Source organism: Lissotriton vulgaris, chromosome 4_1 (genome assembly GCF_964263255.1).
Source record: "Lissotriton vulgaris chromosome 4_1, aLisVul1.2, whole genome shotgun sequence".
In the NCBI taxonomy this organism is placed as follows: Eukaryota; Metazoa; Chordata; class Amphibia; order Caudata; family Salamandridae; genus Lissotriton; species Lissotriton vulgaris.
Window position 1 is genome coordinate 1,373,140,116 of NC_141691.1, and position 24,794 is coordinate 1,373,164,909.

The window sequence follows — 24,794 nt, forward strand, 5'->3', positions numbered from 1 at the left end:
TGCCCTCGCCTCTACAGACTACATCCTACTTGTGGACCTGAACTTCAACCTCGAGAACAACAACGACCGCAACTCCACCACCCTGATCGACAACCTCACCAACCTTGGACTCAGACAACTCGTCACAACACCCACCCATTTAACCGACCACACGCTTGACCCCATCTTCTCCGCAAGCTCCCATGTCTCATTCAACCACACCACCGAACTCCACTGGACCGACCATCGCTGCATCCACTTCACCTTCTGGAAATCCACTGCGCAACACCGCACCCAAGAGATCCCCTGCTGCTGTTAGAGAAAAGTCACTGAAGACTACTTAACCACCACCATTGCCCAGAGCCCACCCTCCGACCCCACCGACTCCGACACCGCCACCCACAACCTCAGACAATGGATAGACGACTGCGCCAACACGTTTGCCCGGATCAAGAAACCCTCCAACACACCAGGAAGAAAGCCAGCTGGTTCACAGACGACCTCCAGGCCTCCAAGCAAACCTGCGGAAAGCTATAGAAGAAATGGCACCGTGAACAGACACCAGACAGCTACGCAGCCCACAAGAACTCCACCCGCAGACATCATCACCTAATCAGATCCGCCAAAAGGGCCTCCTTCAAAGACTGCCTGGACAACAACGCACACAACAACAAAGAGCTCTTCAACATCTTGAAGGAACTCCCCACCCCCAGTTCCAACACCAACGACATACCACCTTGACAAGACCTGCTCGACTCCCTTGACACCTTCTTCCATTGCAAGATCCCAGACATCCACGACAGCTTCAATGTCACGACCACCACGACAACCATTGAGACCTCTGTCCCCACGGCCACCATCCACACCAACCCCCTGCTCTCCTGGACCAACTTAAACGACAACTACACCATCAAAATCATGAACACCATCCACTCCGGATCTTCGTCAGACCCATGCCCACACCACATCTTCAACAAAGCCAGCACCACCATCGCATCCCATCTCCGGAAAGCCATCAACATCTCCTTTGAGACAGCAACCTTCCTGGAGAGCTCGAAGCACGCAGAGATCAACGCCTTAGTAAAAAAAAAACAAGGCTGACCCCAAGGACCTCAAGAACTTCCGGCCCATCTGCCTACTCACGTTCCTGGCGAAGGTCACTGAGAAGACTGTCAACAGACAACGGACCCGCTGCATTGAGGAGAACAGCATCCTAGACCTGTCCCAGTCTGGGTTCCGCAGCAACCACAGCAGCGAAATGGCCCTCATCGCCGCCACCGATGAAATCAGGCCCTGCTGGACAACGGAGAAACCGCGCCCCTCATTCTCCTGGACCTGTCAGCCGCCTTCGACACTGTCTGCCACCACACCCCACGCACATGCCTCCACAATGCGGTGGAGAAGTGTGGCTCACTGGTTAGAGGAGGCAGACCTGGAAGCAGAGGTCAGCCCGGGACCAGGGTTCAATTCCCGGCTCTGCGGGGTCTTGAGTCCTAAAATGTCCATGGACTCGACAATTCTCGCTCCGGTGCCTACTCGATTCACGGGTTCACACTCTGTGACTCTGGGCTATAGCTTGCTTAATCTCCACAACGGCCCCTAGCGGCGGGATGCCTGGCTTTCACCTTGCGGATACCCTGCCGGGGTTATCTCACAGGGGAATACCAGGACGGGTTCCCTAAGCAAGCGCTTATAAACCGCTCGGTGATTTGCGCTATATAAATTCCTGTACATTTACATTTACAATCCTGAGATCCAAAACAGGCTCTGGACTGGACCATGTCCTTCCTCTCCAGCGGAAGCCAAAGCATCTGCCTCCCCCTTTCCGCTTCAAAGCCACCGAGATCATCTGCGGTGTACCCCAGGGCTCATCCCTCACCCAAACAAGGTTCAACATCTACATGGCACCGCCAGCCCACGTCGCCCGACTGCATGACCTCAACATCATCTCCTACGCTGACGACACCCAGCTGATCCTCTCCCTTCACGAAGTACCCCCTCACTGCCAAAACCAACCTCCATAAAGGAATGAAAGCCGTTGGTGAATGGATGAAGAAAAGGTGACTGAAGCTAAACTCTGAGAAGACAGAAGTCCTCATCCCCTGTTCCACCCCCACGGCCTTGGACGACTCCTGGTGACCACACTGGGAATAGCCCCAACACCCACCGACCAAGCACACAACCTTATGTTCATCCTCGACTCTACTCTCTCCATGACAAAGCAGGTCAACGCCGTCTCATGCCCCTGCATTAACACCCTCTGCATGCTCCGCAAGATCTACAGGTGGATCCCCACCAAGACAAGAAGAATGGTCACCCAGGCCCTCGTCAGCAGCAGGTTGGACTACGTAAACGCCCTCTACGCAGGAGCCTAGGCCAAACTCCTGGAACAACTTCAACGCATTCAAAACGCCTCTGCACGCTTTATCCTCAAAATCCCTTGTCGAAGCCACATCACCCCCCACCTGAGAGACCTGCAATGGCTCCCTGTCAACAAAAGGATCACCTTTAAGCTCCTCACCCACACACACAAGGCACTCCACAACACCGGACTAGCATACCTCAACAGACGACAGAGCTTCTACACCCCCAACCGCCAGCTCCGCTCCACCGACCTCGCCCTCGCCACAGTCCCCCGCATTCGCAAAGCCACCTCGGGTGGCAGATCGTTCTCCCATCTCACAGACAAGACCTGGAACACCCTCCCCATCACCTACTGCAGACCCAGGACCAGTTAACCTTCAGAAGACTCCTCACGACTTGGCTATTCCAACAATAGCAGCACCCCCTGCGCCTTGAGACCCTCACGGGTAAGTAGTGCACTTTACAAATGTTCTGATTGATTGATTGATGCACCGTATCTACAATACGGCGCACCATGGCGCAAGGATTGACAGATGTGTCCGAAATTTTGACTCATCTGTTGAGGCAAAAGTCACGCATTGATGGAGTTGTGTTGCATGAACAATGCTACTCCAGCAATGCATTTTGAGGCCTTTTCCCACTACACTGCCTCACTCCTTATGCCTGCTTCAAGCAGGCGTAAGGTTTTGATGCAGTGGCATCCTAGAAGTGTAGATTTCACTGCATCACTTTTACAAGGCTTTCCTGCATGGAAAGGCCCACCCTGCATACATTATACCTGACGTAGGCATAACGTAATGCAGGGCTTTACAATGTGACGCATCTCCCTAGATGCCTTGTATATTGCCACATTTTTTACTTTACAAAAGTGACGCAACAGTGGCGCAAAAGTGTTGCAAGGGGCTTGTAAATCTGCCCCTGAGATTTTAGGGATGAGGTAGGTGGAATTCCATGAACAGGCCTGGAATTGATGGTGTCTAACCCTTTGAGTTTTAGTGCAATGTTAACATTGTTAACCATATGATTTTTGAGGACTTGTATGTCAGAATTTCAAAAGCAAGAATATTGCCTTAATATCATCCTACTGGGTGTACATCATTGACTTAATTTGAGTGATATTTTCGTAAACAATATTTCTGGGACAATAAATGAATTATATGTAAGCGCAGTGTGGTGGACACTAAATTCAGTTAAGCACTCGGTTTTAATCACTACTCCTTGCATTTTTTGTTACTAAGCAAAACATGTTGCAAAATGCATTTTCTTGTGGATGATCTTTTTAGGTCTGATTTAGTGGTTGGTCTATTCTTCCAAAACCTAACCTATACTTCAAGAGGGCTTTGGGTTAGCCCCTTGGTAATGAATGAATGCCCTTTTTGTCTCTGTAAGGTGTTTGATCTTGATTCAATGGCTTTCCTCCCTGTTCTTGATTGCTCTGCCCCGTATCACTGTAGCCTCAGAGTAGAGGTTGAATGAGTTGTGTCTTTCAACTGCAGACTTGATGGAACTCAATTTTTACTTTTTATTCAGCACTCCGTTTATTTACGGTTTTCTATAGCGCCGCTGACAGACCTATAATTTTTGGCATGGTTTGCTCCCCTAACTTTTTGCCTTCAACCCTCCTGTTTGCTGACTTTGTTTTTGCTGGCTTTGGGCTCTGATAATCAGTGCTTGGGTGCTTGTGCTCTCACCTTAAAACATGGCAGAATTTGTTTTCACCAAATTGGCATATTTCATTTACTTGTAATTCCCTAGTAAGGTGGCACTACCCGTGCCCCCGGCCTCTAAATTAAATGCTACTAGCAGGCCTGCAGCACTGATTGTGCTATCCAATTAAGTACCCCATTTATCATGTCTCAGGTCTGTCGTTGCACTATGTGTATGCAATTTTAAAACTGCCATATTGACCTGGCAAAATTAAGCTTTTGCCAGGCCCAAGCCTTCATCTTTAATACATATAAGTCAACCCTAGGATAGGCCGTGAACAGCCCAGAGGGCAGGGTGCATTGCATTTCAATGGTTTGAGATGTACCTTTTAGTTTTACATGTTCTGTAGGTGAAAACATTTACATTCATTTTGTTTGTTTGCTACTGCCAGGCCTACCTCTCCCATAAGATAGCATTGAAGTTACCTTATTACATTTGATGAGATGTAACTTCCAAATGGGAACAGGTAACCTATTCATGTTTTGGTGTATTTGTCTTTGTGTTGGTGTCCTCTTCTTTTTTGATGTGCTCTCTTATGGTGACATTTCTGTGCCATAGCCATGTTGTGCCTGCAGCCTGTCTCTGGGTCACATAAATGGGTGTAACTGAACGGCTGGTTTTGTGTATTCCTCCTAGACAGTCACACACAATAGAGATCTTAGGTGTGCCTGGATGGGCCACCACTTGCAGGATGGGAGGGCGGGCCTGGGTACAGCCCTACTTACACTTGAGTAGGGTGCTTCCTGCCCCCACACAAAGGACTGCATACTCTCTGTAGTTATTCAAAACAAAAACATGGTATCCTTCGGGCGATCAATCACAGTTTTCACTTTTGACACAGTGAAATAATTAAATTTGGCACAAGAACCTTTGAATCAATCAGATCAAACAGTGTATTTGATTATTTTTACTGTCCACATAGTGTTTGCACTTAACAAACAAGTCCCTGGAGCAAAATCAAAAACAAATACATATACATTCTCAAGCCCATTACCATTAAGTATATATATCACAATACTAAATCAAATCTTTAATTCTTTTCAAGATGTCTCCTAGGATGTATACAATGTTAATAAGTATACATAAACGCGCAGGAGCAGAACACAGACTTAGGCAACAACATCAATTTTAACTCAAATAAACACAGGAGTAGTGTTCCTTCGTTTCGATTCTTTTTATTCCAAAAATGTGATAGACAAAGGTTGAACAACCTTTGTCTATCACGTTTTTGGAACAAATTGATCTTGTTGCCTAAGTCTGTGTTGTGCACCTGCACGTTTATGTATGCTGTTAAAGTTCTTTTGTGAACTAGCATTGTGATGGTGGGTGCCATTCAGTGTGTACACAAATCCCTCTACCAATAATAAAGGGAATATTACAATGAGGAGTAATTGAGGTTAGGTGCTGTGATTAGTAAGGCTCCACTATCTTTCTTGTTTAAAAATGTTAATAAGTACTAATCATCCCATCACTGACAGTAATCAGAAGATAGAGCTCTCTCCCGCCACAGTGGTAAAGGCTGGTAACCTCTGCAGCTCAAAATGTCATCATCTCTTGGGGTCTCTCCATCCTATACTCATGGGGATCTCTCCTCGTAAGAGACACAAGGTTTTTCAGTGACCATGTCCATCATGTCCACTAGCAGACCTCTTTCATCCCCAGGTTCTCTACAACCGGGCTTTTGCCTATCTTAGATTAGTCTGGGAAATCCCTAGATTGCCCTCAGCTTTGTGTAAGTGGGTTCTTAATTTGCCAGGCAAGGATCAGTTATCCACAGGAGGGTCCAGCTGTGGAGCCTCATAGTGTCCCAGTTACGTCCTGTCAGCCGCCCACTGGCAAGCACATCTGATGAGTCCAAAATAGGTCTTGGAACTATGAAGCCCTCTGAGCTTGGCATGGAAGAGTAGCATGTATTGCTGGTTCATTGCACAAAGCTGCCATTTCACCACCTCAAATGATTTCCGTTGTTCTGAACCGGTCTAGTGTACTCCAGGTAAGTCATGATGTGGGACTAATAATAGAGCGATTCCCCTTTGTTGCGTGTTTTGCTTAGGATTGCATCTCTGTAATGAAAATTAAATATTTAAGCAATCATAGGGTGCCCCAGGAGGGGGGCTTCTAAATAAACACCCTATGCTGTCTTTTGATTCCATCCCAGAGTGACAACACTCAGCGGGATAGCCTTGCCAGTCTTCCAGGAACTTTTCTGGAGAAGTGGACCCCTCAGCTTGTGGAAATGAAAGTAACCAGAGGTAATTACATCTGGATTTATTTTTTGCATCTTCCTCCCTCACCTTGAAGGTCTTGGTGGTAGCATGCAGCCTCAACACATTGGTTCAGAGGCTAACCACTTCATATACAAGTGCTGACACCGAGCATTCACTCTATGAAACTGTCTACTACAATGCATACATCTTGATAGAGAAGCTAAACATCAGCACCCAAGTCACGGATTTTAGCTTCCACAGCAACTCAGGAAGCCCAGATTTTTTGCAGGATCATGACATTTTTGCTGACTTCCAACATTTGCTGGGTGGTTATGTAGTTGAGACACGCCGAGTAGTGAACCTTCCCATCTTTGTCTGTGTCCATGAGCTGTGGGCTTTGTTTTTCTCCATTTAATAACATGACTGTCTCTTATGAGAATTCCCCCTGTGATGGCAAGGAGACACAGAAGCAGCCCAATCACTGGTCCTCACTCTTCGTAAGCTTGGGGAAAAAGGGGCTATCTGGTGTGCACATTCAAGGCTCCAAATTCAGAGCCTGTCCCTCTTGTGCCCCTCCATATCGTCTAGAACGGGTAGGACAAGCAACCAGAAGCAGCAGGCAATATTTCTCCCAGACAGTGTCCTCCCAGACCAGGCAAATGTGCCACCACTCTTTCCTCATCAGCATCTTAGGATTCCCAGAACACTTCCCACCTAGTGGACATGATGGCCTGGGCAAACTTTTTCAATATTAGGAGACAGGGTGTGTGTTTGATTAGGTGGACTTAGAGCTTTCCCGGGGGCAGGGCCAAGCCACGACACCCCTCCTGTCTCCAGGCCATCTGTGGTTTACAGTCTAGGAAGTCACATCGGCCCAAATGTGCAAACTAACATCTCCTGGCACCCAATCAACCGGGTGGTGTAATGCCTGCAGTCCATCACAGGGCCCAGGTGACTGGCCTCTCACCTGGCCAGTCCAGCTACCCAGCAGAGCCATGTAAGCCTCAGTGGCTCTCTGGGATGGCAGTTCCCAGACCTGGGATGGGGAGACAATCAACGTTCCCACACCTGCTAAGCTGCTCGTCTGTACCATGGCCTCCCCCACAGGGCTGCATGCTCCTCATCCTCTGCCGCCACCAATGTTCAGTCTCTGGAAGACTCCTTGGTGCCCTGGGGGGTTTCCACACACTGGTGTTCTTAGCCCACGGCAGTCAGGCCAGCAGAGCAGATTGCCATGCTGAGCACCAATCTCTTCACTCTGGCGAGGTCCAGGTCCCACAGGTGGCCTCCCGCCTGAGGCAGCCTCCCTTGTCCAGGGTCCAGTTAGGCCAAAGAGATCCTCTCCGCACTTGGCCGTCAGCCCCCAAGCCACGCCACCCTCCACTGGACCGCAAGCAGGATACAATGTAACACCCCCCCCCCCTCCCTCGCCCCCCCAGCAAAAGTATAATGCAGGATTTGTGAAAGTGCGCCCAGCATCTTGGCCAGCCTGACTACACCCCCCAGTTCATTTTTTTAATATTTTTATATGCATTTATATTTTTTTTACAAGGGCCCATCAGTTTCAAAGTGCATTTTGACCACTTGCTTATTTTCTTGCACTTTGCGGGTCTTTGTTTTTCACTTTGTAAAATTTTAAAGTCCTGTTTTACCCTGGCTATCTGTCATAGTAGAACAGTAAATTAAAAATGGTCACCATAGGTTAAAGCGCATGTGCATGCACACACTACAATGCAGGCATCATGAAACATACATGAGTGTGAGCACCATTTTGGGATTGGTTTTCTTTCATAAAAACTCAATTTGCAAGATTGTCCACCAAACCGCGCACATGTGTCTTGACACATTAGTTTGGAAAAAAGCATTGACGAAGCCAATAGGTCAGCCTTTTAGAGCTAAGACCTTTGGGCTTTGCAAAACTAGCTATTTGGATTATGATAAATAACTACACCCACCAGATATTTGGTCAGTATTTGCATTCGTACATTTTTGAAGTCAATATGAAATAAACAGTGACCCATAAAAATCTTTGATTTAATCTCAACTGTTAGCTAACGCTCTAAGTGCATTCCGTTCCATTCCATCACATTTTGGCTCACTGTGTACATGCAGTCAGTCGAATAGTATGGAAACGAATCTTCAATATCCCCTAAGGTACAGTAACATCTGAATTGACAGGCCCGCCCCTCTTTGAACAGGAACGAGTCCTTTTTCAACCTTATTGGATCTCATCAGCAATGGGATGCTTTTGTCCTTGTTGCACACAAATGAACATATCCATGCCAATTATGGAAAATCATCCAGAAAGACAAAAAAGTGACCAGTGGTGCTGTTTGAATGAATCCAAACCTCCAACACAAGGCATGATGACTATGATTGCTTGTGCTCCAGTTCATAAAGCATATGCCAATCACTTCCGGCTGAATTGTCCGAGTCTGCTGGGGCAAGACCGATTTGAATGAGGCTGTCTCTTTTCTGCAAATACACATTCAAGATGTCAGCCAAAGGAACGAACCTCAAGTTATAACCAATGGTTTAAATGAATTCAAATATTTCCTTACATGACTTTTCTGCTGGCCATGTGAGTCCTTTCAAGCAGATTGACAGACGTGGTCAAGGGCATAGCTTGGTCAGTAAGGGGGGGTGCGCTTCAGATTTCCCAACAATCACTCTGGCACATAATGTTAAATTACATTATACGACAAGCAGGGTGCACACAAGGGGCTTAAGGGGACCACGGAAAGGCAGAGGAATACGGATTGGTATGTGTGCTAAATGAGAGAAAGCACATTATCTTGTGACATAAGCAACATTTTGGAAGTCTTTCTAAATAGAGAGGAAGAGAGTGTGTGTGTGTGTGTTTTTGTCTCAGTGTAAAAGTTCCTTGTGAAATCCGACAGACACCACACCATACCCGACTGAAAGCACCTGTAACCAACTATCTATCACAAAATACATTTATTAGGGGGGTGTAACACCCCAAACGCCCACCCCTGAAGCTACACCCCTGGGCATGGTTGACAAGGCCGCTGCATTTATAGGACTCACGAGCAGCTTATTGATGAGGCCCTTCAAAGCTGAAACATGTCTGGGTTTCTTTTGTTCCTAATCAGAAAGATATGCCCACTCAGTGTAGGCAGGCTGTTCCTACAGGGCACAGGTCAAGAATGATACTGACAGCATTGGTTTCTATCGTAACAGCACAGGTGAGATAAAAAACGATAGAATGGAATGTGCTCAGAGTAATATTAATGTAGGTGTCTCTGCCCATCACGTGTGTGAGATTGAAATTGCTTTGAATAGCATGTTTGAAAACTGTTCAATCCTATGTATGCTGATGTTGCCAGGCCACACTTGCCCGTTATTGCACCTTTTCTCCAGTACATCCAACATAAAGTACCAACATTTCATTTCTGTTTTTTCCCCCAGTGTCATAAAACAAAATGAACTCCGATATCTTAAGCCACAGCGTTTTTACCAATGAAAACGGTGTCATTTTTGGACAAGCTACAAGTATACGCTCTACTTTCTCAGAAAAGTGTGAAATGTCACTGCTCGTGAAGTTCAGCCAGAGTTATGTGTCACGAAAAAATATCGGGGTTAGAAATGCTAGAAGGGCTATAAATAGGCTTTAACAATCCCCGCGTATGAGATTGGCAGGACTGCGGCTGCACGCGCAGGATCTGAAAGCACTGCCAGTCTGCGGGTGGAGTGGGAACCTCAGCTGTAACAAGCAGCTCTGCACAATGTACTCATTGCCGAACACAGGTTCTCATGCTCGCACGAACAAAGGCCATATGGACTTTTTGTAGTGACTCAGACATTGTCACTCTGCTGCCCAGCACTGAGTTTTGGCTCTGTCTGATTTAAAGTGCCAAAAATAGAGCTGAACACAGGAGACTGCAACAATATTGCTGTAAAATAATAAACGACATTCAGCGATGGGATACTATTACACCACGAAATGCCAGCAGAGACTTAGGTGAAGTATTCAACACGCTTCACCTCATGTTGAGTGAAAGTGTCATAGGGGTTAGAAATGTTTCTCTCAACCCTTAAGGCCTGATTCACAGAGGTTTTCTCCAAATGTCAGTTTCACTTACATCTAGAGAAAGTCAAAACTTCCGGTCATGTACTTTATTTATACAGTCCTTGTGCGTGTGTTAGCCATTGTTTAGTATGAAGATGGCGTTTGGGATTAAACCTTGTGCGTAGATTCGCAATGCGTTAAACAAGCGTAAATGCATGGGGCATATGCCTCCATTGGGAATTTCCCGAATTGGTATCACATTCAAGCTATAGATGAACAATCCAGGAGCAAGTGCTTCAGTAAGTATGAGAGGTGCACCAGTTTATTTTTCACAAGAGAGGAGCCAAATTCATGGAAACATGTAAATCTAGTACTGTACTTGTGCAACTATGGTCGGAGTAGAACTACATCTTTTTTATATTCTCACAGAAGAAGATGCAACTCTTAAACCTTGATAGGAGTAGTCACATGAATTGTAATTGTATGTATATGTATATATATATATATATATATATATATATATATATATATATATATATATATATATATATATATATATATATTTATATATATATATATTTATATATATATATCGAATTCAATTAACTCAGCAGCTGCCGAGCTCCGCTCTGCTTATACCTCTAGGCAAGGCGGTTCGCGTGTAGGTTGCGAGCCTATATCTCAATTCAAACCTTGACGTTTCGTTCCAAGTCCAGAAACACACAAACACTTCTTGCTGAAAAATAGCCTTTAATGCAGTATAAAGGCAACCAAAAACTCTACGCGTTTCAGGAGCACACCTCCCTTGCTCACGAGTGAAAGTATTTCATTCAAGTTGGGCTTTTAAATTAACATGTGACATTTAGTGCATAACCATAGAAAGCAGACTAGCACTGCCAAATCATAATGTGAATAGATGCAACTGAAAACATAAACATATTCTCGTTCGAGTTCATGCACAGCCTTTCAACATGCATTAGGCTTCAGAGTTTCTCATATGCTTTCAAATAAACATATATTCATTATTGGGCATTTTACGTCAAAATCCTTTTTGAAGAACTTTAAACAAAAAATTAAATTTCAGCTTCTTGCTGGTGAGCCTCTCAAAGGTTTAGGAATTGAGGCAACTGTCAGACCATACAAAATACTGTAGAAGCAATCGCATGGAATATGAGGCATCACTAAAGATGTTCCACACATTACTTCAAGAGTGGAAGGGGAAGGGGCTCATAGAAACTGAAGAGTTCAAATTTCTAGAGTGTAAGTCCCCAAGAATTCCGGCGTTGTATCTTCTGCCGAAGATCCATAAGGACCGGAACAACCCACCAGGGAGACCAATTGTCTCGTCTATAGGTAGTAACCTTGAAAATGTCTCACGGTATGTAGATTTTTTTTCTGCAGAGTTGGGTGCAGAACCTGCCGTCATACATAAAAGATTCAGGAGCCTTTCTAAGATTCCTGACAACATTGAAATGGGAAGAAAACTACACTCTACTATCCTTAGATGTGATTACGTTATACACCTGTATCCCACACACACTCGGACTAGCAGCCTGTAAGCATTTTCTATGTAGGAGATCAATCTCATACCTCCATCACACACAAATGCTACTGAAAATGATGGAAATTTGCTTGACCCAAAACTACTTCCTCTTCGATTGCAAAATCTATCGACAAGTCCTCGGTACTTCCATGGGGACCTGTTTTGTGCCAAGCTTTGAGGGTCTTTTCATGGGGTACTGGGAGGAGGAGGTGGTATACAGATCATCAATGTACAAAGAAAAAGTGATAAAATGGGTCAGGTACATTGATGGTATTTTTGTAGTTTGGTCAGGCACAGAAACGGAAGCAAACAGTTTTGTGGAAGAACTGAACACCAATGAGTTTAACCTGAAGTTCACCAGTCAATGGGCAGAAAACATTCTTGACTTCCTTGACCTGAGGGTCAAAGTAGAAAACAACCGATTGGAGAGTATTCTCTTCAGAAAAACCACAGCAGACAACAGTCTGCTACACGCACGCAGTTGCCACCAGAGTTCACTGATACAGAGCATACCAGTAGGGGAACTACTCAGAGCAAAAAGAAATTGTAGTACAGTCTCAAGCTTCTATGAAGAAGAAAAAAACATGACAGAGAGGTTTTTAGCTAGAGGCTACACACAAAAAACTATAGAGAGAGCAATAAAGATAGTCTCAGAAAGAAGCAGAGACTCACTACTAGAAGAAAAAGCTAAAAGAGAGGATGACATAGAAAGTATGAAGACACGCTTCATTACCACCTACAGCAGTCAGGCCTTTCTGGTAAAACGTAGCCTGAAAAAATTCTGGCCGGTTCTTTAGACAGACCCGGAAATTGCAGAATATGTGGAAACATATCCCCAAATAACTTTCAAAAAATCCAAATCATTGAAAGACGAGCTGTGTAGTGCAATGGTACTAGGGAAAGAAAAGCTGACAGGGATACAAGAATTTTTTTCCCTGTAGAAGCTGCAAGGCGTGCAAACACAGTAAAAATTGCAAGGAAGTCAGACTTTCACCAATGACTGAACCCTTCAAAATACAGGAACATACATCGTGTAACACCGAGTAGGCGGTGTATGCTCTCTCCTGCCCCTGTGAGAAGGCATACATAGGCAGTACGATACATAAGGCCAAAATCAACATTTTGGAACATTTAAGGGCCATAAAAAATTGTGACAAGGCATACCCCATTGCAAGACATTTTAAGGCAGAACATAATCAGAATACAAATCTTTTGAGGTTCTGTGTGCTGGACATGGTAAAACACGATGAGGGAGGGGGAAATAAAATACAAAAACTTCGAAGGTTAGAATCCAGGTTCATCATTAGATATCAAACAGTAGCCCCTATAGGACATAACTGCGACGAAGAACTGGAAACACATCTAGGGTAGGGGGATAAAAGACCTGAACCTATCCTATAATATGCAAGTAAACTGGGATTGTGTAGTACAAGAGTCTGAGGAGGATAACACAATACAGAGGTAATGAGAGATAAATATTTTGAATGAAGAAATGGTAGACCTTTATGAAACTGCAAATTATAAAATGGTACTTCGAAATATAATTGCAAAAGATAGAATGGGAATATGGAGCTATGTTCTGTTGTCCGATAAGTCACCATAGTTATATAACCGTACTGATCTTTAGGACTTATGAAGTATGAAATGAGGAAGCAGCAATTGTCGCAAAATACAGAAAGTATGATTTTAAATATCACATAGGGTATGGTGTAATATATGAGGTAAATGTTTTATTGTTTATGTATTTCCATAGATGCGAATGAAGAACGAAAGAGGAAGAGATTATGAAATTGTGACAGCCGGCATTAGGGATGAACAATGAAGAGAGTAGCAGTTTGTAAATAAACCACGAAAATGAAACTTATTGTGGATTGTCAAGCCCACATGGGAAAGATAACTCATTGGAGAAGGCGTTGATAAAATAAGCCCACTGGGGCAAGACACCTACAAATGCTCTATCAGATAAGATAGAGAAGAAACCTAAACCTTTGAGAGGCTCACCAGCAAGAAGCTGAAATTTAATTTTTTGTTTAAAGTTCTTTAAACAGGATTTTGACGTAAAATGCCCAATAATGAATATATGTTTATTTGAAAGCATATGAGAAACTCTGAAGCCTAATGCATGTTGAAAGGCTGTGCATGAACTCGAACAAGAATATGTTTATGTTTTCAGTTGCATCTATTCACATTATGATTTGGCAGCGCTAGTCTGCTTTCTATGGTTATGCACTAAATGTCACATGTTAATTTAAAAGCCCAACTTGAATGAAACACTTTCACTTGTGAGCAAGGGAGGTGAGCTCCTGAAACGTGTAGAGTTTTTGGTTGCCTTTATACTGCATTAAAGGCTATTTTTCAGCAAGGAGTGTTCGTGTGTTTCTTGACTTTGAACGAAAAGTCAAGGTTTGAATTGATATATATATATATATATATATATATATATATATATATATATATATATATATATATATATATATATATATATATATATATATATATATATATATATATGAGCACACAAATTGTCCTGTCGCAGCGGGAGCACGGACCAGTTGGTGCCAGCGATGGGACCAGGGCAGTGTCCCAATTCATTCAATACCAAAGAAGAAATCGCTGCACACTCCTTGATGCTTCAGCAGTTACTTTATTTTTCACGTTTGAAAAATAAAGTAACTGCTGAAGCATCAAGGAGTGTGCAGCGATTTCTTCTTTGGTATTGAATATATATATATATATTCACTGAAAAAACCATAGGTTTCACACCAGTTATAGTTAGCTGGAAATTTTACTGATATAAAACCATTGAAATTCCCACGTTATAGTTAGTCGGACTCACTATAACTTGCGCGTACAATGCACTGCTGATGACATCACTCATGACATCACTGATGAGACCATCCAGTGAATGTGTGTCTTTCTGAAAAATAAATTTGTTTTATATATGTATTTGTAAAGGTCGATGGAAGAATAAATGTTTAAATAAGTGTGTAAATGGATGTTTTTTTAAAAAAAATTGGTTGGGTAACTGGCATATTATGTGTTGTGTTTTGAAGACAGCATATGTGCAGGACTGTATGGGTGGATGAGTGTATATATGTGTGTGTTAGTGAGTGAATGACTGTCTCACTAGTGTCTTCATTAGTAACGACATATGTTTTAATCTAGTATATGTGAGTATTGATGTATATAAGTGAGTATAGTATATATAGTGAGAGATTGTAGGAGTTCCTGTGTAAATAAGTATGTGTTTCTATAAGTGATTGTTTAAGAGAGTAAGTATGGGTAAGTTTCCTTAGAAGTAAGGTGGCAGTGTGTGTATAAATGTATATGCAAAGAAATGGATGTTTAATAGTTTATTTGCATGTGTGAGTATGTGTGTGAGTAACTTTTGGATGATTGCTGATGTGTAACAGGATGTGTAGGTGTATCACTACATATGATGAGTGAGTATATGTATGTGTGACTATATAGAACTGTTGGTGAATGAGTGGATGTGTATATAGATGGTGGAATTACTGAATTGGTTGTTGTTACTGGTTTGGGTATCTCCATTTTTTAGAAAATGTTTGTTTCTATTTTTGAATATGTGTTTCAAGCGTTACATTACACTGAAATTAGGTCTGTCACTCTGTCACAAGGATGGTGTCATCAGTGATGTCATGAGTGATGTCATCAGCAGTGCATTGTACGCGCAAGTTATAGTGAGTCCGACTAACTATAACGTGGGAATTTCAATGGTTTTATATCAGTAAAATTTCCAGCTAACTATAACTGGTGTGAAACCTATGGTTTTTTCAGTGAATTTCATAGGTTTTTTAAATGCTAATTCCTAACTATAACTGGTGTGAAACCTATGGTTTTTTCAGTGAATTTCATAGGTTTTTTTAATGCTAATTCCTTTGTATATCGAGTTTCTAACCTTTTTTTTTTTACAATTTGCTGTTTTTTTTAAATATTCATTTTTTTTATAATTTTTTTCTTTTGCGCTCTGGGTGCGCGCTCCTGGAAGCTTTCAGCTAAGCTCTCCTGTAAGCTTCTCCGAGAGCTCATCTGAAAGCGCACCCAGAGCGCAACTGTCGTTTGTGAAAAAAAAATATGAATGAAAAGTTAATAATAATGCAAAACATTTCGTACCATACAAATAAAATTTGTTTTTTTTAATATTGAAAATGATTATGCATTTCTATTAAAGATTGATGACGTCACTTCAGCGCACAACGTACGTGCCCTCGGAAGCGCCTACGTGCGCGGCTCCTAAACGCACGCAAAAGCGCCTACGATCGCGCCACGTGTGCGCCCCGGAAGCGCCTACGATCGCGCCACGTGTGCGCCCCGGAAGCGCCTACGATCGCGCAGCGTAAACGCACCCGGAAGTGCACCCGAGCGCGCAGCGTAAGCGCGTCGGGTCATGTGACCCTAAAATAACACTTTTCATTGGTTGCTAACAGTTTTTTTTTACAATGAATGAAATCCCCACCCATTTCCTTCACTTCTTCTTTCACTTTTGTGACTGAAAGACCTGCTTTTTTGCTGCTCCTTTTTTCTTGGTTCATCATGGCTGCCAGATCATCCAGCAGTGAAGATGACTTCATTGATGAAGAGCCACCTACCCCAAAGGTGAAGGGACATTTCATTTGGAAATTTTTTAAGTTTCCAGAAGGCCAGAAGAAGGTGAATGCACCAAAAGTGGAGTGCAGGATCTGCAAAAAGGTCCTGTCACGGGGTAACCCCCTAAAGAAATACTCTTTTGGCAACTTCACGATGATTCGCCATGTGGAGACCAGGCACCCCCAGAATTTTGCCCGAGAAAGTGTCAGGGCTCTGGCACAGGAGGTTCCCTCTACATCAACAGGAGGAGCAACTTCTTCTGGAAGAGACCAATCTCAGGGGCAGGTAGCCAACATCCAACCTGCATTCAACCATGGGCTCGTCAGATGCAGATACTGCAATCAACTCCTCACCTATGGGGAGCAAAGTGTCCAGCTCATGGTTCGGGCATTAGAGAACCATCACTGCCCTTCCCACCCCTAATTTTTTTCTTTTCTTTTTGCTCCTGTTGAGCAGTTTCTATTCCCTGTTTTTGTTCCTCTTCAGTTAAAAGAAGAAAACCAAAAGTTCTTTTCAGAACTACCTCCAATTCTCATCAAAGAGCTATAATCTTAAAAAATGAAGAGTAAGTGAAATATAGTGCATTGATAATTGAAAGGAGAATGAGTAAGAAAGAACAGAAAGGTATGAGAGGTGAAAGGAAGTGAAGTAGGAGGACTGAAAGAAGGTGAGTGTTAGAAAAGAAATTTATGACACAGTGAATAAACTGGAGGCCTCATTTCTGAAAAGTGACGCATCGCTACGTGAAAATAGCGATGCGTCACTTATCTGGACGCACTCCTTATGACATTCCACATATGTCATATTTAATATATGACTAATCAATTCGCAAGGAGTTACAGATATGTCAGTATTTCTGACATATCTCTAAACACAAAAGTAACGCATTGCAGGAGTGCGTCACAAAAGTGACGCAACTCCAGTAATGTGTCCTTTCACATGGAAAAAGCACCATGTGAAAGGTTTGCTGAGAAGCAGGCGCAAGATTTTGGCGCAACTGCATCCTAAAAGTGACGCACTGCGTCATTATTAGCAAGCTTTTTGCAAGGAACACCCCCTCTGCATGCATTATACCTGACACTATTTTTTAAAAAGTGACGCATCTAGGTACATGGGTCACTTTTTAAAACTCTGCGCCATATTGTATCTGCATCAGGTATAATGTATGCAGAGGGGGCAATCCCTCGCAAAAAGCTTGGTAATAACAACGTACTGAAATCTATGAGATTTCCCTGCGTCATTTTTTGGATGCTATTGCGTCAAAATTTTGCGCCGGCCTCGCATCACTTTTATGTTTACACATATGTCAGAAATACTGACGTATCTGTAACTCCTTGCAACATGATTCGTCATACATTAAATATGACACATCTGGAATGTCATAAGGACTGTGTACAGAAAAGTGACGCATCACACCAACAGTGTAATAAAATGTGCCTCGTTGCACTATATTTAAAGGATGCAACAGCATCCTAAAAGTGACGCAGTGAAATCTCAAACATTTCACTGCGTCGCTATTACAAAGCTTTTTGTGGGGGAACACCCCCTCTGCATACATTATACCTGACGCTATTTTAAAAAGTGACGCATCTAGGTACATGGGTCACTTTTTAAAACTCTGCGCCATATTGTATCTGCAACATGATTCGTCATACATTAAATATGACACATCTGGAACGTCATAAGGAGTGCGCACAGAAAAGTGACGCATAACACCAGCAGTGTAATAAAATGTACCTCGTTGCACTATATTTAAAAAGTGACGCATCTAGATAGATGCGTCACTTTTTGAATATTGCATAACAATGCGCATTTTTTTACACCGCTGGTGCGTCACAAAAATTGACGCACAGGAAGCGCAAAACTAACAGCGCAAGGCCTTCATAAATATAGTCCTGGATTTAGGGGGTCAGAGGGGGTCTACTCTTCCCCCTTATGATCCAATCAGCTTCCTGCGCGCAAGTCGCTCGTCGCGCCTGGAGCGCTCTCCCGTGCGCGCACGGGAGAGCGCATATTCCCGCGCAAAACGAAAAAAAAATTTTAATGCCCTGCAGGACCCTATTTTAGTCCCTACATCAAACCTAGGGGGTCAGAGGGGGTCTACTCTTCCCCCTTATGGTCATTTGCCCCTTTTTTTTTCAAACCCCTTCTGTCTCGATTTTACCGAGACACAAGATGGCGGCCGCTCCGCACTGTTTAGAATGTTTACAGACAACTGAGATCCAATCAGCTTCCTGCGCGCAAGTCGCGTGTCGCGCCTGGAGCGCACTCCCGTGCGCGCACGGGAGCGCGGCTATAGATATATATATTTTTTTGAACCTTAATTACTTAAAATCCACTGGAGCACATATCTTGAGACATAGCAAAGGCACATCGGGCTACCAGTCCCTACAATTTTGCCAAGTTTGGTGGAAATCCATTCAGCCGTTCGGGCTAAAAGTGAAATCGACCGCCCTATGGAAATTAACATGGGGAAAACGCGTTTTGGGACCCCCCTTTTATCTCGGCCCCCGCTTGACGAATCCCCCCCAAACTTTCAGGGAAGGACCGGACCGCCATGAGACCATTTTCCTGAAAATTTCAGGCAGATTCGTCAACCGGCGCCAAAGTTATTCAAAATAGAATGTTGAGATTTAACATTGAAAATTATCCTAACTATAACTACCTACTGGCGACCGCCAGTAGGTAATATATATATATATATATATATATATATATATATATATATATATATATATATATATATATATATATATATATATATATATATATATATATATATATATTTTACCTACTGGCGGTCGCCAGTAGGTAGTTATAGTTAGGATTTTTTTCAATGTTAAATTTCAAAATTCTATTTGGAATAACTTTGGCGCCGGTTGACGAATCTGCCTGAAAATTCCTCAAAATGGCCTCGCGGCGCCCCGGTCCTTCCCTGAAAGTTTGGGGGGGATTTGTCAAGCGGGGGCTGAGATAAAAGGGGGGTCCCAAAACGTGTTTTCCCCATATTAATTTCCTTAGGGCGGTCGACCTCACTTTTAGCCCGAACGGCTGAATGGATTTCCACCAAACTTGGCAAAATTGTAGGGACTGGTAGCCCGATGTGTCTTTGCTATGTTTCAAGATATGTGCTTCAGTGGATTTTGAGTAATTTAGGTTAAAAAAATATATATATCTATGGCAGCGCCCCGGAACGCGCACCGGGGAGCATACCGGGCGCGCTCTGCGAAGTTTGCACGGAAAGCTGATTGGCTCTCGGGTGTCTGTAAACATTCGAAACAGTCCGGAGCGGCCGCCATCTTGTGTCTCGGTAGGATCGAGACACAAGAGGTGGCCAAAACAAAGGGGGAAATGACCATAAGGGGGCAGCGTATACCCCCCCTGACCCCCTAGGTTTTATGTGGGGGCTATAAAAGGGTCCCGCTGGGCAAAAAAATAATAATTATTTTTTGATTTTTGCGGGGGCGCGCCCAGTACGCGCACCGGGGAGCACACCGAAGAGAAAAGAGAACGGCAGAGTTTAAAAATTTAAGTCATTTTATATAAATGGGAGGTAGTTCTGAAAATAACTTTTTTTTAAATTGTTTTTGTTGTTTTATATATTTTTTTTTTAACATTTTTTACTTTTTTTGGTTTTTCAAAACAATTTTATATATTTCTTTATTTTTTTAGTACTTCGAAAAAAACAGAAGGATTTGAAAATGGCTCAACAGGAGCAAAAAAAAAACAATAAAGAATCATTGCTTTCGTTTGTGAGAGCACTTGTGGTTTTCTTCTGCTCTGTTAATTAAGGTGATACTTTTTTCACCATAAGCAATAGTAGCCCCACAATAAATACAAACTATTTTGAAGTGTGAGAATTTGCTTTGGATGTTGGGCACAATTTGACGCCCTTCAGGTGCTGCAAAAGATGATTCCGCACTTGAGGTGCTAGGCTGAGGGGTCTGTGGGTTTTCAGCCATAGCTCTCACCTGTGCTTGGGCCAAATTATTTGGGTGCCACCTCTCCATGTGGCGAATCATGGTGTGGTTGCCAAAACTATATTTTTTAGCAGGATTGCCACGTGAAAGGATGTTGCTGCAAATTAGACATGTTACTTTAGGGGCATTAACTTTCTTCAGTCCTGCAGGAAACTTAAAGAATTGCCAAATGTAGTGCTCCTTTACACGAGATGGGTGGGGTTCCTCTGGTAGGAACTGTCTCTCCTGCTCCTCCTGCTCCTCTTCCTCCTCTTCGTCCTGCTCACCACCAAAAAGCAGAGGTGGTGGTGGTCCTTTTGGTGGTGGTGGTGGTGGTGGTGTTGGAGCACCAGCAGCAGCAAGTAGAGTAGCCATTATTGGTCTCTCACAAAGAAATAGCTCTTGCTCTCTCAAAGAAGAAAGTAAGAATGAGGAAAAAAGGTGGGGGCTTTCCTCATTTGGAAAAAAAAATATTAGGAACCAATGAAAAGTGTTATTTTCAGGTCACATGATCCGACGCGCTTACGCTACGAGCCTGGGGCGCGTCCCGGGGCGTCGCATCGCGTAAGCGCGTCGGAAGTTTATGTTGCGCAATCGTATTCGCTCGAGTGCTTCCGGGTGCGCTTACGCCGTGCGTATCACGCGGACGCGGCTACGCGATACGTCACAATCATGTTTTCGTTCGCAACATTGTCGCTAACGGGACGCTTCCCGGTTCGTGCACCGGGGCGCTTAATAATAGTACGCTTTCCGGGGCGCTCACCGGGGCGCGCATCCGGAGCGCTCCGAGGCAAAACAAAAAAAAAATTTGCAAAATTGAAGGGACTGGTAGCCCGATGTGCCTTTGCTATGTCTCAAGATATATGCTCAAGTGGTTTTTAAGAAAATTAACTTTGAAAAAATATATATTGGGCTACATTGGGCTATATATATGTTAGAGCCCAAATGTAGCCCAAATGTAGCCCAATGTAGCCCAATGTAGCCCAATGTATTTAGAAAGTGAGACTTATAGTTAGGAATTAGCATTAAAAAACCTTTGAAATTCCCTGAAAAAACCAAAGGTTTCACACCAGTTATAGTTAGGAATTAGCATTTAAAAAACCTATTACATTCACTGAAAAAATCATAGGTTTCACACCAGTTATAGTTATCTGGAAATTTTACTCGCATAAAACCATTGAAATTCCCATGTTATAGTTAGTTGGAATCACTATAGCTTGCACGTGCAATGCACTGCGGATGACGTCACATATTACATTACTCATGACATCACTGATGACACCATCCTTGTGACAGAGTGACAGACCAACAACCAATTCAGTAATTCCACCATCTATATACACATCCACTCATTCACCAACAGTTCTACATAATCACTCATACGTATACTCACTCATCATATGTAGTGATACACCTATACATCCTGTTACACACCGACAGTCATCCATAAGTTACTCACACACATACTCACACATGCAACTAAACTATTGAACATCCATTTATTTATTTATTTATTTGCATATACAACTATACATACACTACCACCTTACTTCTAAGGAAACTTACACATACTTACTCTCTTAAACAATCACTTATAGAAACATATACTTATTTAAACAGAAACTCTTACAATCTCTTACTCTCACATATACTCACTTATATGCATCAATATTCACATATTCTAGATTAAAACATATGTAGTTACTGATAAAGACACTAGTGAGATAGTCATTTACTCACTAACATACACATATACACACTATTCAACCATACAGTCCAGCACATATGCAGTCTTCAAAATACATACAAAAAGAGAGTCAGTCACTCATGCATCAATGTTGTAAGTAATACCCACACTAAACAATACAGACACTCATACTGATACTAAAAAAACATCTAATAACTCATATACATACACATATAGTTACTCACCAACCCATGCAGCCACTTATACACAAAGTTAAACACTAATACATATATTTAAATATTTAAACATTACTCACTAATATTTATTTTTCAGAAAGACACACATTCACTGGATGGTGTCATCAGTGATTTCATGAGTGATGTCACTGACCATGTCATGATTGATGTAATATGTGACGTCATCTGCAGTGCATTGCACGTGCAAGTTATAGTGAGTCCAACTAACTATAACGTGGGAATTTCAATGGTTTTATGCGAGTAAAATTTCCAGATAACTATAACTGGTGTGAAACCTATGGTTTTTTCAGTGAATATATATATATATATATATATATATATATATATATGTATATATATATATATTTCTCTCACTCCAAGGTATTGGATAGGCTCCTACCCACCGCATCCAGTCTCAGTAAAGTGCCGCTGCACTTTTGGCAGTTCGTGACTTCACGGAAGAATTGGGATCACTGTATCATCTCTCTCAGGCCAACATTGAGTTTGGACTAAATGCGGGTGAAGCGTTGGGGACCCAGGAGGACAATTTAACTCACCAGCTTCTGCCTACTAAGATCCGCAACCCACGCTTTTACTTCGCTCAGGGCCCACTACAGGACACAGGATTTGGGAGTAAGGAACTTACCTGCATGCCGCGAGCGGTGCATGCTGGTACTTGCAGTCTGCCCACGCAACTGCAGTACTGTTCGTGACTTTACTCCGCCCACCTGAGCATCCACCAACGGAAGAACGATTGGGACTACTTTGCGGGTGCCTGTCGGGATTTGCTGTGATGGAGCAGGCATCTGATGAAGGCACAGACCGAAACGCGTCATGCCACGGCTTCCGTGATATTACATTTTCCTCTGGTATTCCCCGCTGTGTATCTCCGATTCTTTCAAGCAAGGAATCTTTCATGACATAAATATATATATATATATATATATATATATATATATATATATATATATATATATATATATATATATATATATATATATATATATATATATATATATATATATATATATATATATATATATATATATATATGTATATATTCAAGTCCAGGACCTACATAGAAAAAGATCCAAGCACAAACAGGGTAGTGGAAATAGCAGCATGACTGCTTTTATCAAGTGCTTCAAACAACAAGTGTTGCAGGTGTTCACTGTTTAAAACGGCACTAGCCTCACTCTGATAGGCGGAGACCCACAGGTGGGCGTGGAGGAATCCCTGATCTCAACACTCTGGGTTCATAGGTGCAGGCGCTACAGGTAAGTACCTCCTCCCCAGTGGATGACGCCAGCTTATCCCTCTCACATACACCAATGGCCCACGTACCATTTTGCCAGGCTCACACAGCCCTCAACCTGCCACTTTCACCCCATTCAATTTCAGACTGGATTCAGTCCCAACAAGGGTCTTCAAGCTTTCACCATGGGCTGCAATTGTTCGTCAGTTTCCAAGACGTTAAAATCTCCATCATGTGCCACTGAATCTGCTGAACTACTTTTAGGATGGCGCTCAAGGTGCTCGTGGCCGCACCGAATATCCATGTCCAGGTCCTCCATAGAAAAAGATCCGAGCACACATGGGTTAGTGGAACCAGCAGCTTTAATGAACCAGCATGACACTTTTCAGCATGACTGCCTTTAGCAAATGCTTCAAACAGCATATATATATGTTCTGCAAAGTGTGTCCTTTAGTGAGCTCGCTTTCCTATAGGTTATCTGAGGAAATGGTTCAATCTCTGATGCTAAATCTTTATCATTTGAAAGGACCTGCCAGAACTTACCCAAACCCTTTCTTACTTGTTTAGCTTGCTGGCAATAGGTAGTTATGAACCTGATTTTCTGACTGTTTTGGTCAGGCATTGTTGTGTCAGTGGTGCTCAGGAGGTCTGATCTATCTCTCTTCTCTGCCTCACTACTGGCTTTCTTGATGGCTTTTTTAGTGTAACCTCTTTCAAGGAATCTTTTCGTCAATGTGGCTCGTTCTCTTATGTAACTTTCTACAGTGCTACAGTTATGTTTAGCACGAAGGAACTCCCCTAGGGGGATACTATAGGTGAGGCTCCTGGAGTGACAGCTATGTGAGTGTAACAGTGAGTTACCTGCTGTTTCCTTACGAAATAAAGAACTCTCTGATTTGTTGTTTCTTATGGTGAGTTTGAGATCAAGGAATTAAATCTCTTCCCTTGAAAAATGGCTTGTGAATTTCAAATTAAAGTAATTTCTATTGAGGTTGTTCACAAAACAAATGACCTCTTCTTCACTGCCATTCCAGACAATAAAGATGTTGTCAATGTACCGCGCCCATCTGACCACATGTTTTTTATATAACTCCATCTTAGTCACAATGGTTTCCTCCCAAAATCCTAGATAGATACCTTCAAAGCAAGGAGCAAAGCAGGTCCCCATCGAGGTTCCAAGGGTTTGTTTGTAAATCTTACCATCAAACGTAAAGAAATT